Source organism: Pinus tabuliformis, chromosome 9 (assembly GCF_031772625.1).
Source record: "Pinus tabuliformis cultivar Carrire ecotype Pingquan chromosome 9, CPIR1, whole genome shotgun sequence".
Lineage (NCBI taxonomy): Eukaryota > Viridiplantae > Streptophyta > Pinopsida > Pinales > Pinaceae > Pinus > Pinus tabuliformis.
Window position 1 is genome coordinate 723,234,405 of NC_142307.1, and position 18,535 is coordinate 723,252,939.

Consider the following 18,535-nt stretch of genomic DNA (forward strand, 5'->3'; position numbering starts at 1 on the left):
AAGGCTACATTGAAGAATAAATGGGTTTATAGGCTGAAGGAAGAAGATGGAGGAAAACAGAGGTACAAAGCTAGACTTGTGGTGAAGGGGTTTGCACAGAAGAAAGGTATTGATTTTGATGAAATATTTTCTCCTGTTGTTAAGATGACTTCAATTAGAACTATTTTAAGTCTAGTAGCAGCTGAAGATTTGCATCTTGAGCAATTAGATGTAAATACAGCCTTTCTCCATGGGGATTTGGAGGAAGAGATATATATGTAGCAGCCACAAGGATACGAGGTAAAATGGAAGGAGAAACTAGTGTGCAAGTTGAAGAAGAGCTTGTATGGCTTAAAACAGGCTCCAAGGTAGTGGTATCTAAAATTTAACAAGTTTATGTCTGAACAAGGTTATACTAGATGCCACTCTAATTATTGTGTTTATCTTAAAAAGAAAAATGATGGCAGTTATATTATATTGTTATTGTATGTAGATGACATGCTTATTGCAGGGTCTAACATGCAGGAAATAAATTTTCTCAAAAGAAAATTGGAAAATTCATTTGCAATGAAGGATTTGGGAGTTGCAAAACAAATCCTTGGTATGAGAATCACTAGAGACAGGAAAAATCGCAAATTAACATTGTCTCAGAATGAGTACATACAAAAGGTGTTGAAAAGATTTAACATGCACAATGCAAAACCAGTTAGTACACCTTTTGCTAGCCATTTCAAACTTAATAAGGAAATTTGCCCGAAGACCCAAGAAGACATGGATTATTTGTCTAAAGTTCCATATGCATCAATAGTTGGAAGCTTAATGTATGCAATGGTCTGCACAAGGCCTGATATTGCACATGCAGTGGGAGTTGTAAGTAGGTACATGAACAATCCAAGAAAGGAACATTGGATGGCAGTGAAATGGATTCTCAAATATTTGAAAGGTACCACAAATCAAGCATTATGCTTTGGTGGTGAAAATATTTCTCTACAGGGATATGTTGATGCAGATATGGTAGGTGACAAAGATAACAGGAGGAGCACTACAGGATATGTATTTACTGTTGGTGGAATAGCTGTCAGTTGGGTTTCAAAAATTCAAAGTGTTGTTGCACTTTCAACAATAGAAGCGGAGTATGTTGCTGCTACAGAGGCTAGTAAAGAAATAATTTGGTTACAAAGATTTATGGGTGAATTGGGTAAGGAGCATAATATGGGCACATTATACAGTGATAGCCAAAGTGCCATTCATCTTGCAAAGAACTCAGCATTTCATTCTAGGGCTAAACACATACAGCTCAAGTACCATTTCATACGATCAGTGTTGGAAGATGGAGAGTTGAAGCTGGAAAAGATACACACTACCTAGAATCTTGTAGATATGCTAACAAAAGTTGTAACCAGGGAGAAACTGAGAGTATGTTCAGTTTCAATTGGTCTTCAAGGATTACGATGAAGATGAGAAACAGCCAGGTCCAAAGAGGAGTCATTGTCCAGCAAATGAAGTAGTGGTGGAGTTGCTACAATCATTCTCCAAGTGAGAGATTGTTGTGTGTGGAGCATGATTGTTTAGATGTCTTTGTTTCAGCCGGATGTATACCCCAGGAATTTTATACACCCGTCCTGGGGGCCAATGGGAGCTCAGGGGCAGCACCCTCGAAGCTAAAAATAGATGTAAAATTGCCTTGTAAAAGTATAGTAATTTCTAGTCAATCTGGGCCGTTCATTAGGCGGATGATCTGACAGTAGAACTTATGTTTAGTTTAGGGTTTTTTTCCCTAGAAGGCAACCCTCTCTTTGTATGAGGGCATTGTATTTGAGGCTATGTAATAGATGTGTATTCTGTGAGCAAGAAACAGAGAGGTGAGACTGTGAGAGAAAACAGAGGATATTACAACGGATCTGTTGTAGTTGTGTCTCTTCATTTTGCTGGATAATAGAAAGGAAGTACTGGCTGTTCAGGGTGGACGTAGCCCAAACTGGGTGAACCACGTATATCTGTGTCTCTCTTGTTTTATGCATTTTTTTCTGTGTTTATATTTCTGCAATATTTTATGTGTTCCATTGCTCCGTAATATATAATTTTATAACAATTTTTGGGATACTTATCAAAATATAAGAGATACAAGTGTTATAATAAATGACTGCACAAGATTGTGGACTATATAGATGTAAATTTTGATGAAGAACATCCTGACAAGAGAAAAAAAACAAGTTTTATCAATCCTTCAGATCATCACCATGATAGTGAAGAAAATGAAGTACATGAGGAAGAATCAGAAAGGAAAAAAATCATTGAAAGGGACCCTCAAGGAATGTACAAAATAATCGTATTGATAGTCAGATTATAGGAGATAAAAGTGGAGTTCAAATAAGGAGGCAACCTGTAAAAAAAATAGATTAGTCTCAAATTGTCATGTTGTCAAACATTGAATCAAGAAATTTTGATGGAGTAAAAAAATAAAAACACTAGAGAGATGTTATGAATGAGGAGCTAAATCAAATTGAAAAAGAACAATGCCTAGGAACTGACACCAAGACTAGCAAGCAAGAATATCATAGGTAGAAAATGGGTATTCAAAAATAAGGTGAATGAAAAAGCACATATTGTAAGAAATAAAGCAAGACTGGTACGTAAAAGTTACTTACAAGTAGAAGGTCTTGACAATGAAGAAAATTTTGCACCATTGGCACGATTAGAGGTAATCATAATGCTTCTTGCATTTATGTGTTATAAATATTTAAAAGTGTACCAAATGGATGTTAAGTATGTTTTTCTAAATGGAGAACATGAGGAGGAAGTATATAGAACAACATAATGGCTTCTTACTATCATGTAACCCTAATGATGTATACAAATTAAAGAAGGCATTATATGGACTTAAACGAGCACCACAGGCTTGATACTCTAGATTGGACAAGTACCTTCAAAAGCATGGTTTTAAGAGAGTTGTAGTTGATAGTAACATATACATAAAGGCCAATAAATATGAAATCCTAATTGTGGTTGTGTATGTGGATAATATTATGTTTGGAAGCAACAAATATTATCTAATAAAATGGTTTGCTAAAGAGATGAAGTTTGAGCTCTAGATGTCAATGATTGGAGAACTCACTTTTTACTTAGGGTTGTAAATCCTACAAACGTGAGGCATATTCATTGCTCGAGATAAATACCTAAAATATGAAATCCTACAAAAGTAAGTAGGCATATTCATTGCTCGAGATAAATACCTAAAATATGCTGAAAAAGTTCCAAATGGAAGACTGTAAACTTGTCTCAATCCCCATGCTCATTGGATGCAAGTTATGTGCAGATGATGAAACACATGAATCTTGATTAGAATATTTACAAATCTATGATAAGAAATTTGTTATATCTAACACCCTCTAGACCAGATATAATGTTGGAAGTTAAATTAGCGGCAATATATTAATCAACGCCTAAATAAATTCATCTACTAGAAACACAAAGGATATTCATATACTTGAAAGGAGCTACACTATAGACTATGGTACCCGAAAGGGAAGAAATTTACATTGACAACATACACAGATGCAGACTGGACAATTTGTGTGGATGACAATAAACGTATGAGTGGTGGTGCATTCTACTTAGGAGAATCACTAGTTTCATGGTTAAGAAAAAAGAAATCCATAATATGTTTGTCTTCAGCAAAAGTTGAATACATAGTAGTTGTTTCTCATTGCACACGAGTGTTGTGGATGAAACACACTCTACAATATATGAAGGTAACTTTTAGTGACACTATATCTATTACATGTGATCATTCAAGTGAAATAAGAATTCCAAAAAATCTAGTGCTTCATTCAAAGACTGGACATGTCCCTATAAAGTACCACTTCCTTAAAGAACAAGTGGCTGAGTAGATAGTGAAGTTGGAATACATACCAACAAAAGAACAGATAGTAGATATATTTACTAAGCTACTTATTAAAGAACCATTTGAATATTTTGAGGAACAAATTATGGATAGTCCATACACACTCTTCTCACTAGTTTAACTTCAGAAGAAGAGCCTCAAATACTATAGATAATATGAAAAGGAATGCACTGTCTAAGGGGAAGACCATATAGGAGAAGCAAGGAGTAAAGAAGAGCAGCAATAATCATGTATCAAGGTTCTAAGGAAGTTAAGAAGCATCGGGAACAAAGGACTAGTCTATAATTGTAGTATTAAGTCATCTTCTTTATGAAAAGACAACATCAATCAAGTTTATCATTAAAATATTCATTCTTTGGTACAACAATTTTATGCAACAATGTGCATACATACAGATATGTGTGCGTGTAAATAAGAATTCTCAAATGTACATAATCTAGTTTAAAAAGTGTGTATCTAGTCTAAACATGTTGAAGATGAGCTTAGCTTAATGTATATTTGCATCATTAAAGTTTCTCAAAATTCTTTAGCCCCTAACAAATTTGAATATGTATGTCATATGAATCAAAGTATATTATGTTAATTCATGCATTCAGTTGATATTGTCTAATCTGTGAAGAAAGTAAATCTAAATATATTTCAAATATGCATAGTGAAATCAAATGTGTTGACACCAAGCCAAGATGAACATATTGTATACATCAAGAAGTGTCATCTATAATTTTTTTAGTCCTTCTAATGCAGAACCAATTTTTGAGCTTGCTTAACCCATAGTGACCAAAGAATCTTCAGTAGGCAAACTTCCTTCATCCTATTTTAATCCTCTTACAGGATATAAACCCCTTTATAAACAAAGTGGGAGGAGACAAAATGGTTATACATATAACCCTTTCTAAAATCATCTATAGGCCCTTCTATATATATCTTCAGACATTTTTTCTTTAGTTTAACCCTTCCTCAATGTTCTAGTGCCAAAATTCCCCTTTTACTCTCCCTTGGATATATCCTCGACCTTTATTGAGCATATAAACCCCAACTCCTTTATACGTGCCACAACTACTCTTAATCTCTTATGCCCTTTCACCTTTCTCATCTCCCATGCCTTGAGACCATGCATAAAACCTTAGACTCAAACGCCAAACATTTTTTATAAGAAATACTCTAAAGCCTCTAGGACAACTCACTTCCTTCATGGCCTCATTAACCAATGTTCTAGTCCCTTGTCCTTATCCTTTGTATTTTATTTTTCCGCCACACTCTCCCACTCATAATATCTTGGCAGGACATAAAGGAGGGTTAATAAAACCTTCAGAATGGCCCACTTTTACTCTATTTTGTTGTGCCACCGATTCCACAGAAGCCAACTTTTCAATTAAAATAGGTATTGGCCTTAACCTTTCAAGTAGGGTCCACACTTGCCATGTGATCTCATTCCTTATTGTCAACCTTTATTCGTCTATCACTTAATGGAAAGCCCAAATCACAAAGCCTCTAGCCCACTTTTTAGAACCCAACCTAATGGAAGAGGCATTTCCAAAAACCCACCAAGATAGAACCCCTGGGCAGGACCCAGTTAACATTACGTCTTTTTGAGGCCACGTAAGCCCAACCAAAATAGCTTGGCTCTTTGGAATGTTAACATTTTAAAACTTTCGGGATGATATCTTTGGCCCATCATTGTTATTTGATGCCTCAATCTCGATGATTTTGTCCCCTAGCACTATTAATTAATGGTTTTTATCAGAACTTTAAAAGATTAAGTATTTGTTCCCTCACCTGTGTATTTGGGCTTCGTTAATGTTTAGCACTCCTCTTCATTTTCATCACCTTTGACTTGCTTAAATGACTTCTAACTCCATTGTGTATTCATAATCATTGATCATATAGTTTATCAATGATAGACAACCCCATTCATTCCATTATAAAAATGAGTTCTCGATTCAACCATAACGAGACATTCAACCCTCTCTGCAATTTACATGCTTCCTCTGTGCTACTCTAACCCTGCAAAAGATATATATATAAAGGAATGAATCCTTCCTGGGCTTAATACATGAAATATCAAATAATCATGCATACATATATATCATACTATCAATTAAATAATTTTAACTCACATTCTAGGTCCATACACTCAAACAGAGTTTCAATATATATAATACTTTATAAGAGTTTGTCAACCTGAAAATACATCATTTGTCCCTCTCGACCTTTGGCCCTACTTGGCCCTTAATTCCTCTTTACTTCTCTCGAATCCCCTCTATGTAGTGGCCACTATTTCATGAAATTGATTACCTAATTATACAAATGGGATTCTAAACTAATTTAGGTTCAGATCCACTATTTTCTCACCTAAACTAGATCCTTTAGATCCACACTTCTCTCAAGAGATCTAACTAATCCCCAAATCTCTCTAGCTCTCTCAATATTCCTGAGACTTCTCCCAAAGAATAGATTTGATTACAATTTTATTTCTAAATACATATTTTTTCTATAACTCTCTTAAACATAGGAAATACAATAATTAAATAATTGCATTCAATTAGGGAACCAACTCCCTTAGTAAATGAAAACACATAGGTCTAACCAAAATATAATTTTACTTGGACATTTGAATGCTCATACATCAAACTCCCAAGGTGAAAAAAATTCATTTTCTCTTAACCATGTGTTAATGAAATTATGCTTTCCTGGGCCCCAAAAGTTGTTTTGCAACTGACCCTTTTCTTTGTTATGTTTTTTCTCTAGTATTTTCTTCTCCATTCCTCCAGGCTTCCAAAATTTGTGTTATAGTTATCCTCCTTCCTTGCTAAAGTATACTCTTTCAACCTTCTGCAATATGTTGTCATTTATTCCCTTTTTTCATACATACCTCTTCTACTGGGGCTTCTTAAATATCATCTTCCTCATTTCCTCTATTTCAAGATCCATATTGTCCTCTAGCTAGAATAAATCATTGGTTCCTTGCTGAAATTTTGTGTTTCCTTGTTGAAATTTGTTGTTATCCTCCATTGACATATCAAGATACCAATTGCTTGGAAATGTTATCACCAATATCTGCATTCTATATTGGAATTCACTATCATTGATGTCCATTTGTTGTTGCATTTCATTCATGTAAAACTTGACCTCATCCTCAATTGGACGATTGCAATCCACTGTCCTCAGATTCTCCAACTAGTCTTCTAAAAATCTCAATTTAGTTGAAATGTTTTCCATGCTGACTCCTCTGTAATCCTACAGTTCCTCTCCCAACAGTTCTTGCAATTAATCAATTGAAGTGTTTTCAATCCATCTCACTAGTTCCTTCACATCTTCATTACCTGCAAATACAAATTAATTATAAGTTTTAAAAATATGAGACCCTAAAGTCTCCTTTGTTGCTTCCAACATATTTCCCTCATGCGGCACTAAAACTTCAAGTTTCGCATCAAATCTACCTTTTCCATAGAAATCATACTTTCTCTTCATCATCCTCAATGTCTACACACATGTTCTCCTCAGTCTCAGGTTGTTCCTCCATATCTTCATTTTGACTAAATTCCAAAGACAATTATGTCTTCTTCTCAACCTGTTCAATAGTATCTAGTGACTATTCTTCTTCTCCAAAAAGAAAAAAAGCAATTTTCTTCCCTCCATCTGCAATAACCCCTACATTCACACACCAATGGTTAAAATTAAAATCAATATGGCCTTTATCTTCTATCAACATTCCATCCATCACCTACTGACTGTCCAAAAATTTTGTGAGATTCTCAAAAGGTTTCATATGAGCATCCTCATTAGTGTCATCTTCTCTTAGGAATGATCCCATTTCCAATGAAAAATTACATTGTGCCTCCTCCTCAAATTTAGATTCTCTGAGCATCCTCAACCATTTTCTGATCAGATGCTTCCTTTGATTCCTTGCGTGCAATTTGTTGGCTGGTCATTGGACCAGTTTTCCAACATAAATTCCATATCTCAATCCCTTCTACAACTGATTCATCTATTTTTGTAGTTTCTTCTTTAGTTGGTTTAGTTCCTCCTTCATCTCCTCTATCTCCTACTCTCTGTCTTTGTCACTCATTCTCCTTTTTCCAGTTGTTTCTACATCCTTCTTTCTCTAATCGTGACCTATCTCTAAACCCACCACATGACTATCTGTAGCCATTTTAACTCCTCCTTATTCTCTTTTGTGAATGCTCATTGTTCACATGTGAGATGAAAAAATCCTAATATTTCTCTCTTTTTTGTTTCTATCTCTGGTAAATTCTACCTACTATCATTGTGGAACTACCCATAGCAACTTCTACCCAACTCTTCCCTTTGGAAGTTGTCATTCTCCTGGTTCTCTGCAATAGAACCTTTACTCCTTCCTCTAGAGCACACATGGTCTTCAAATTCAAAATTTGTTTGGTTATTGAAATTTCACCTCCTCACTCTCTGTTTAGAGAACTTCTTTCATGCTCTCTCTTTCTTCAAAAATCCATCTTTCTATTGGGTTCTGTCACAATCCTCCTTTCTTCTAAGATTCTACTTGCTTTCTTTTCTTTTTCATAGCATTTTTGGTTGTCTGACTAATTTCATCTTCTTCCTACTAGTGTCTTCTCTACCCTGCAAACACATTCTCATTTGGGGTTTTTCCTATCACAAATTCATTTTTTGTATGGTTGTTACATGCAACACAACACTTTATGGCCAGTGTCAATAAAAACATCAATACTTGTCAAGACATTTCCCCAATATCGCATCCTTTCAACAATTTTGTGCACCTTATCTCTTCTTTTGCACGCAATCTACCTTTCAACTAAGGGCACTTCATCATTTTCTACAAACTCTATTGCAATCTCCTAAGACAGATGTCTTCAAGAAAAATCTATCCACAATTAAAGAACATCAGGGTCCTTTCAATAAAACAATTTCAAAACTAATTTTTTGCTTCTTCTATCAAAATATCCAATGCTTTCCCTATGATAAAAAATATTTAATATTGCAAAACAAATAAATTTTACCTTTTCATACTACCTATAAGTATAGCATTTGTATAGCTCGAATTCCTCTTGTCATCCACTCTTATTCTGGGTTCAAAGCTTTGAACGATCTGATACCACTTTATGCAGACCCAAATTTTGAGCCTATTTAACCTAAAGTTCCCTGCTTATCTTCAATAGGCACACTTCCTTCATCATGTTTCAATCCTATTACAGGATATAAATCCATTTATAAACAAAGTGGTAGGATTAAACAAACAGTCGAAGGAGCCGAAAGGGTTATACATACAACCCTTTCCCAAATCATATGTAGGCCCTTTTAAATGTATTTCAACTCCTTTTTTCTTTACCTTAACCCTTCCTCAATGTTTTAGTGCCAAAGTTTGCTTTTTACTCTCCCTCTGGATATATGTCCCGCCTTTGTTGAGCATATAAGCCCCAACTCCTTTATACATGCCACAACTACTCTTAAGCTCTTCTTCCTTTGCACATTTCTCATCTCCCATACCTTGTGACAATGGAATATAACCTTAAACTTGAACCCTAACCATTTTTATATGAGTGATACTTTAAAGCCTCCAAGATAGCTCACTTCTTGCATGGCCTCATTAACCAATGTGTCAGTCCTACATCCTTATCCTTTGTAATTTGGTCAATCGCCATGTCCATCTATTCACAATAGCCTACGGTAACATAAAGGAGGGTGAATAAAACCTTTAGGCTTGCCCACTTTTCCTCACTTCCACTGCACCACCAATTCCACATAAGCCTTCTCATCCATTAAAATAAGTCCCAGCCTTAACCTTCCAGGTAGGGTCCACACTTGCCATGTTAACCTAATCCTTTTTGTCAACTTTTCTTCATCTATGAGTTAATGGAAAGCCTTCAGACCACTTATTAAATCCTGATGAAAAGGAAGAGGCATTCACAAAAACCCTCAGGAAGGACCCATTTAACCTTATGTCTTTTTTAGGCCACACAAGCCTAGATACAATAGCTCAGCTCTTTGCAATGTGACCACTTTAAAACTTCCGGGATGATATCTCCATCTCAGCATTGTTATTTGACACCTCCCTCTTGAAAATTATGTTTCCCATCACTGTTAATTAATGGTTTCCATCACACCTTTAAAAGACTAAGTATATGTTCCCTCGCCCATGTATTTGGGCTTTGCTAGTGTTTAGCACTCATCTACATTCACTCCACCTTTGAATTGATTAGATGGCTTCCAACTCCTTTGCATATCCACAATCATTGATCATATAGTTGATAAATGATTTACAACCCCATTCCTTCCATTATAAAAGGAGTTCTCACTTCAATTGTAACTAGATATTTCACCCTCTTTGCAATATCCATGCTTCCTCTATGCTACTCTGATTATGAAAACATACATATATATATATATATATATATATAGATATATATATATATATATATATATATATATATATATATATATATAATCATGCATACATATATATCAAGCTAGCAATTAAATAACAATAACTTGCATTATGGGTCCATATGCTCCAACAAAGTCTTAATATATATAAAATAATTTACAAAAGTCCATTGGCCTGAAAATACATCATTTTTCCCTCTCGTACTTTTAGCCCTACATGGCCCTTAATACCTATCTACTTCTCTTGAATCTCGTCTATGTCCTGGCCATTATTTCATGAAATTTACTATCTAATTATAAAAATGGGATTCTTAACTAGTTCAAGTTCAGATCCATTATTTTCTCACCTAAATTATATTCTTTAGATCCACACTTCTCTCAAGAGATATAACTACTCCCCAAATCTCTCTAGCTCTCTCAATATTCCCGAGACTTATACCAAAGAATAGATCTCATTACAATTATATTTCCAAATAAATATTTTTTCTAGAACTCTCTAAAACATAGGAAATAAAATAATTGAATAATTGCATTCAATTAGGGAACAAACTCCCATGATAAATGAAAACCCCTAGGTCTAAGAAAAATACAATTTTGAATTGGAAGTTTGAATGCTCTTGCATCACCTTCATTATGAAGTACCATGTGATCAGAAATTGAACCATATTTGCAAAGTCCAAATGAAGACACATATATGCAGGATTTGTATTCATATGAACACATCTATTTCATGTCTATCATCTAAACTATCACATATAAATCAATAAAAATTATAGATAAATCGAAAGCTCAATGTTGAATCAACTTCTATCATGAATAAAACCATCAAATTTTTTCTATGAGTAGTAGTCTATCATTTGATCAAACTATAGTGTTCCGTTGAAAACAAAATCAATGAAAGAAATATGTATTTGATTCATCAACAAAAAGGAGTAAGTGTGTGATTATATATATATTTAAATCATTTCAATGCATAACTATTATTCCTCTAAATCCTTCATATATGCCATTATGATTACAAAGAATCGAATGTTATATCTCTTAATGTTATATTCCTGACTATACTCATATATACGAATGATGAATGTAAAAAGTGTTGAAGTGAATTTTCTATCAAATGAAGAAGACCCTTGAAGATCTTCAACAATATGCTTGGAAAGAATCAAATTTTATTCAAATAAAAGGCCACTGCCTTATAAACTAACAAGCATAACCTCAAAAATTACCTTATGTAAATTACTAAGACAAAGAAAAGAAATTCTTTAGTCAAATCTAAGCACATAGGTAGAAGCATACACATAAATAAAATGCAAGAAATGCAATATCAAATAAGTTGGCATGGAAGATAATTTGCATAGAAATAATTTGTAGATAATTTGTTTCACACCATATCACAACAAAAGAGAATACACACACTGGATGAATGGCTTCAACAACAAATTTGAACGTACACAAGCAGAGACCAATAGATATTGAATAGAATTGATAGAGATATTTCATCACAAGCTTCTAAGACTATGATAAAAGCCTTAGAATGAAGCATTCACATGCATATGGACATACAATAGATAGAGAAAAGAGAAAGTTTGACATCCTAAAGAGAACTAAGGAACCATGAGAAGGCACATATAATATACAAGAAGTATTCACAAGGATGGAATGCAAATAATGAGTTCTAGGTATGAGATTACAAAAGATAGAAGCAACAAAGGTGGGTGCCATGGATTTGAGGTAGAATGAGCAGAGGCAGAGGCATACCAAGTAGAGGGGATAGTGATAGATAGGATAGAGGTAGAGGTAGCAGGTAAAGCCTAAATATCAAATAGAGATTCCTAATGAAATGTAACATTTATATTGTGGTAGGCACTCAGTGATAGAAAGGACGGATAGTAATGTAAGTTCCATATAGACAATAATGTAAGTGCCAGACAGATAGAGAGTGGTAACACATTGTTTGTTATGGTAATAAATCATTGGTTATGGTAATGCTTTTTTGGTTATACATTGGTTATACATTATATGTTGGAGAGAAAGTGGTTTTCAAACTCTCGAACCTAGATTTTGAACCCATATTTCACTTTATTAAATCCCACATCTTTATGGAGCTCACACCAAAACTCATCATATATATAGTAGTAGTATTTAAAGATTTGAATAATTAGCAGTGAATTTGGCTTATGAAATGCATACAATTAGTAGTGAATTGGCATGTGAATAATGACACAATGAATAAATTTGAATATTCAGTCTCTTGTACTTGGTCACAATGTTGTATGAATATAACTTCTTTTGTAGCAAACCTTGTAATCTCCTTACACCCTTGAAGATATATCAGAAGAACAATCATTGTGGTGTGGTTGTTGAGATTCGATTCCACTGATCTGAGGATGAATAATTAACCCTATGAGGATGAACAATGAATATCAAAAACTTTTCTGGTTCAAATGGTATGGGTATGGTTTCAATGCTCTTTTTTAATCCTTTTCGAGAATATTCCATATCAATCTAGAAAATAAATATGGTTGCATTGATATTTCAAGGATATGGTCATTCTCTTTCAAATTGATCCATAGTTTGGTAGAAAAACCTCTTCAAAGATAGTTGGAAAGGTTTCTTTGATGATTCCTACAAGAGGCTTCAATGGTAGTGCAATTTTCACCAAACAAACCCCATTTCCATTTGATGTGATTTGCAATGCATTAAAGTCTGCTTTAAAATGCATTGAAGATAATATCTACAGTGAGTTGATTTGCAGTGCATTGAGGATTGGTTCATAATGTGTTGATTTGCAGTGAATTGAGGACTTATTTATAGAGCATTCAAGACAATATGAGTAGTGTCATTCAATATTATTTTCAGTGTGTTGAGGACAAATTTACATTTGAAGTGATTTCAAATGTGTTGAGGACTTGAGGTATTTTCCTTGCAATACTCGTAGCACATTGATGTTATAACACTTTGTGTTATATGTTGGTGTTACCCAACATTAATACAGTGCATTGTATTATGGAGGATGTTGGTAGGATCATTATATGGTATTTGTTTCTCATGTTGGTTGATATTATCACATGGTTTATATTATTGCATGATGCAACCCCACGGGTTTGAACCTGTGTGGCTTGGCCATCAAATTTTTGTCATAAAATGGTATTTCATTGCACTAAGAAGAATCTGTTGAATATTTCATAAAGCCATAATGTTTATGTAGTGCCAAGAGTTAAATAACTAAATTTTGAAAGTTTTTTCCAAGATTTATACTCAGTCTCTATCAGTACCAACTTCTATTGTGAATTCTTGAGTTTGAGAAGAAAAATGTGAAAAAACCAAAAAAAATATTAAGTCTTAAATCCCCTTTCCATTGATGTCAAAGCGGGTGGTAAGTAGAGGCAGATGGAGGATAATCATTTTATTTTCAAGACAAATAGGAAGAAATACTATGTTGACAATATTGGAATTGATGTCCAATGATCATGTCATTAATGATGATTCATAATTAATGTTAAGGATACTTGATGTCAATAATTTGATTGTGTTGACTAATTATGATGATTTCCAAACCATTATAAGTAATGTGAAGTGAAAAGGTTGATAAGTGATGTGAAGTGAAAAGTTTGATCACCATTGAATTCAAGTGGTTTACTATGTTGTTGGTTATCATGATGTATGGCTTATAATTAAAAATAAAAATGCAACATGAGAATTTGAGACATAAGCTAGAAAATGGATGTTTTTATTAAACATAATCACTTTTGTAGTATAGTATATTACAAGTCATGAGAATATTAAACTCATGAATCATTTTGTTTATGCTATAAACATTATAAAAGAATCCTCAAAGGAATTAACATGTGGCTTATAGAAATATGAAATAGAACTAAAAATGTAGCTAATGCAAATCTAAAAAAAAAAATTCAAGATTTGACTTTTGCAATCATTTTTGTTAGCCTATATTATTTCATCTCTTATTTATATTACTAAAATTCTTGAAGTGGATTTAATATTTGGAAATGAAGAGAAAAATTGTGAACAACTTTAGAACACCAAGAGCAAAATTGTTGAATGAAAATTAAGTTTTTGGAGAGTTGTAAAACTTGCATGAGAGTAATTATGAGTAGCATCCTGGTGAGGAGAAAAAGAGGAAAGTAGTAGAAGAGGAAAAAAATGAAGAAGAGAAGAAGGGAAGATGAGTAGTGGCCATGAGTATAGAAATTAATATCAGGTAACTAGCAAACTTGATCTTATATTGTGATTGGGATATTACAGTCTCCTTTCAAGTTTTACCTTGATAAAGAACAGGATGTAGCCTATTGAGGTAGGGGCCTCCTATGGGTTGTAGCCTACAGATAATTTATCGGAGTTGGAAATTCGTTGAGGTAGGATCCTCTTATAGGTTGGAGCCTACAAAAAATTTGATATAATAGGGGAGTAGGAGATTTCCTTCACATCGCTTTCAACAAAAAAATTGTGGTTTTCTTCGTTTATGGGTTTCCACTTATATCTGGTGTCCTCATGTGTTTCTTTTTGAATGCCCCACCCGTGTGAATTCTCTTAAATTTTTAATATTTACATATTCAATTGTCTCTCTCTGGTAATTGCAAAGTAAACAATCAACAACTGAACATATGCAGAATTCATTACTTGCATAAGAAGATATTTGAAAAAGGAAATTTATAATTTGAGCTAAATAATTTGAAACTTACAATCACTTATTCACTCCCCCTCTTAGTTTTTTTAAAGCATTTATCATGAGATACATACTCCAATACTCTCCCTTAACTAGTTTTTTTAATATCAATCAATTGAGTCCTTCACCAATATGTTCTCCTCTACAACACATGATCCATTATGAATAAAAGCACCACTTGATTAAAAATGTCTATGTTTTCTCCAACCTCGTATTTACATATATTATCAAAATGTTTAAATTTGTGTAAAGGAACAACAATCCACTAGAATGCATTCTTAATCAATCATTACAATTGTTGGTCTGCCAGAATGTGCTTTGCATGGAAAATTTTAAGAAGCTCCCTAAATTTATATGTATAATAAATGGGTGAACCCCATGATACATAGGAAAAATGGAAGGTGGTTTTATTAATAATATAATATGTATATATAATTTTTTTGGTGAATCTCTCACTAGATTATATTATGTTGTAAAATCATGGTGAATCACTAAGAAATCCAATGGTTAGTGCATTCGCTTGGCACCAAGAGGGTATTCAAGAAGAAACTATAAAATAATTTGACTACAATGTTGGCTAATCACAAGAGCTTGACTAGTTACCATTAAACATGTCATTTTAGTGACTAAATCATGCAAATCTGGAACCAATAGTTTTCTCCTAACAATTTTTTTCAAAAGTGATAGTGCAATGATAGTTGAGATACTCTCTAAATTTATAAAGAGTGGACGTTGGAGAAGCATATTTAATGGGTCATTTGAGATGGTTGTATTTTCATGTCTCAAAAGCATAACAAGTCAATCAATAGAATATTGCATTAAGGGGTTGTCACTCTTTCTGGATGTGAGGACCATATTATAAACTAAGGAGGTAACATTGCTACTGTGAATATCAATAGATGGAAGGGGAAGTCTCAATAGTCAATCCAAACATTTCACGGAATGTGATATAACTCCTTCATACTTAGATTTCAGAAAATGCCCTAATAGTTGTATAAAAGTGTCTAACATCACTATTAAATATTAATCACTCTTATCTACTTTTAGTTTTTTCATATCGTTCTCAAGAAGTCTTAGTGAAAACACTGAAATTAGATACCTATTGGGTGTATCTAGCTTATCATCAGTAGGTCCCTTCATTGAATTCTTATATGAGTCCATTGATATTGAAGATGCTAGGCTAGGTTTAATAAATGAAGTAGTCTTCCTATCCATTTTTCTTCCTCCATACCATCCTCAATCAATCCATATACAAAAAAAAATAAAAAATGTATGACTTAATGATGCATTAGCCTGAAGATTGGTTGCTAAATAGTGTAACATGGACTCAATCTTAACTTTTTATTTTGGTGTAATTGTTCTATGAAGATTGCATCTAACAGGTACCAACAATTTACTAGAATGCATAAAGAAAGTAATACTCTAAGAAATTAACTGCAAACTTTCAAAAGATTTGGTACTCCTTGTCTACTTAATTTTGAAGGAAATTTTTTCAACTTTTCTTTTCTTCAGTGACTTCCCCCATGTAGCAGCCTTGGTTAAAAACTCATGTAAATATATAAGGCCACGGTCGATGGGACACGTATTCCAGGATGAATGGTGGGGGGAACATCCTAATGGGTGTTGATTTGGTTTATTATAGCTAAGGAAATTGGTAAAGGAAATGGTTAAGGCTTTAGAAAGGCATGAAGCATTTATTGGCATTTTATTTATGGAAAAAATGGAAATTAGGAGAAAAGGAAGGTGAAAGGTCATAGGTTGCATGTGAGGAGGAAAATGAATGAAAATAATGGCATATTAAGAAAATAGAGGCCTCATTAATAAAAAGGCTTATGAGGATTAGTGGGCAAGACTTGGTTGGTTTAGTATTGGAGCTCTCTCATTATTCTCTCTCTTTCTCATACTCTTGGATACTTAGAGTTTTCTTGGAGAAATCTTGGAGAGTGTGGAATACTTGGATTCTTGGAGCAAGAAGGCAAAGGAAGAGAAGGAAAGTGCAAGAAGGCATCGATATTAGTAGCTACATCAGATTTGCTTGCAGGTATTGAGTTGCATGTATGTTTCCTTCACTAGTTTTGGAATGCATGGCACATGCATGTGGTTTCTTAGTTATGGCATGTCATTGGCATGGTGGAGTGTCTGGATTGATAGTGGATTTTCCTAGCCTTTCCAGTTCCTGAATAGCCATGGTGATTGTGGATTTATTTTCATTGTTGTGTTTTTGGTTGGTTCTCAAGTTTCCTTAGTTTGGGTTGAGTTACTAGTCCTGGAGCCTTGGTTGGACAAATTCTCTGGAGCCCTAGAATAACTTGGGTTGAGTTACTAGTCCTAGAATCTTGGTTGGACAAATGCTCTAGATCCCTTGGTGGGTTCAGTTGCTAGTCCTAGAGCCTTGGTTGGCCAAATACCTTGGAGCCTTGTAAAATCTATGGGTTGAGTTACTAGTCCTGGAGCCTTGGTTGGACAAATGCTCTAGAGCCCTCAAAGGCTTGGATAAAGACTGATATGATGATGGTTTTGTGATGTCTGACCACAAGGTGGAATCACTATTTGATGGGTTGAGATGGATGGCCTTTGGAAGTCCTAGATGGCTTTTTATTGACATGTTCTATGAGATCCCACATTCATGATGGGAATATGGCATGGGGGTGAATGGCTGAAGAGAGATTTGGCTCAACCATTCTACTATCGGGTGGAATTTGGGAGTCCCATCCTGGGTTTGGATTTTGAATCATTAATGAAATTTTATTTCTCAATATATCTCTATGATCATTATAATGGATTATATTTGTTTATATGCATGTGAATTCATTGGTATTTGCGTCCCTATTATGGTGGTTATTTACATGTTTTATGACAGCATCCATGAGTGGCTCTCATCATGTTCTTACTTGTTATTGAATGATAAATGTATCTATGACCTAATGGATGAAATGGAAACTAATGTGATAAGGAAACAATGCTTCATAGTGAATCTCAACTAAGTATGAGGCCCCTATGCTCAGAATTGTTAATTACATATGTAGATTACACATTTGCAATATGTTTGATGAAATTCCTGTCATGGCTAGTAAGGGTCCAATTAATGTCTTCAATAGGTATTTGCTTTGGTACTATCATTTCCATGTTATTTTACTGATCTAAAGAGATGGTTCAATTCTGGGTAGTGACCTGGGCTCTCGGCCTAAAAAACTGGCTAAAATCCTAGAGTTTATGGCATAGCACTGACAAATTGGGTCTCTAGTCATTGGCAGGCAAGCCTGTGAGAGCAACTATAGGGTTACAGTCACATGCATGCCTTGCTATGGGAGCGAATTTGGGTTTAATTCATCTAAATGCTAGGTTAATTGAGGGGTTGGGCACCTGGAGTGGTGGATTAACTCCTGGGGGTCCTAAAACACCTGAGTGAGGTTTGTATGTTGTGTTCCCATCGATTCCATTTCCTTAAGGTTACCTAGGAGGTTGAATCATATCATAGTATCCTCTTGTTGCATGTTTACCCCAATTGGCTGATTGCTTGGGTAGATGTGGGAGGAGGGTGTTACACCCCATGATATCATTTTCTGCAACTTCTAGGAGTTGTTGCATGC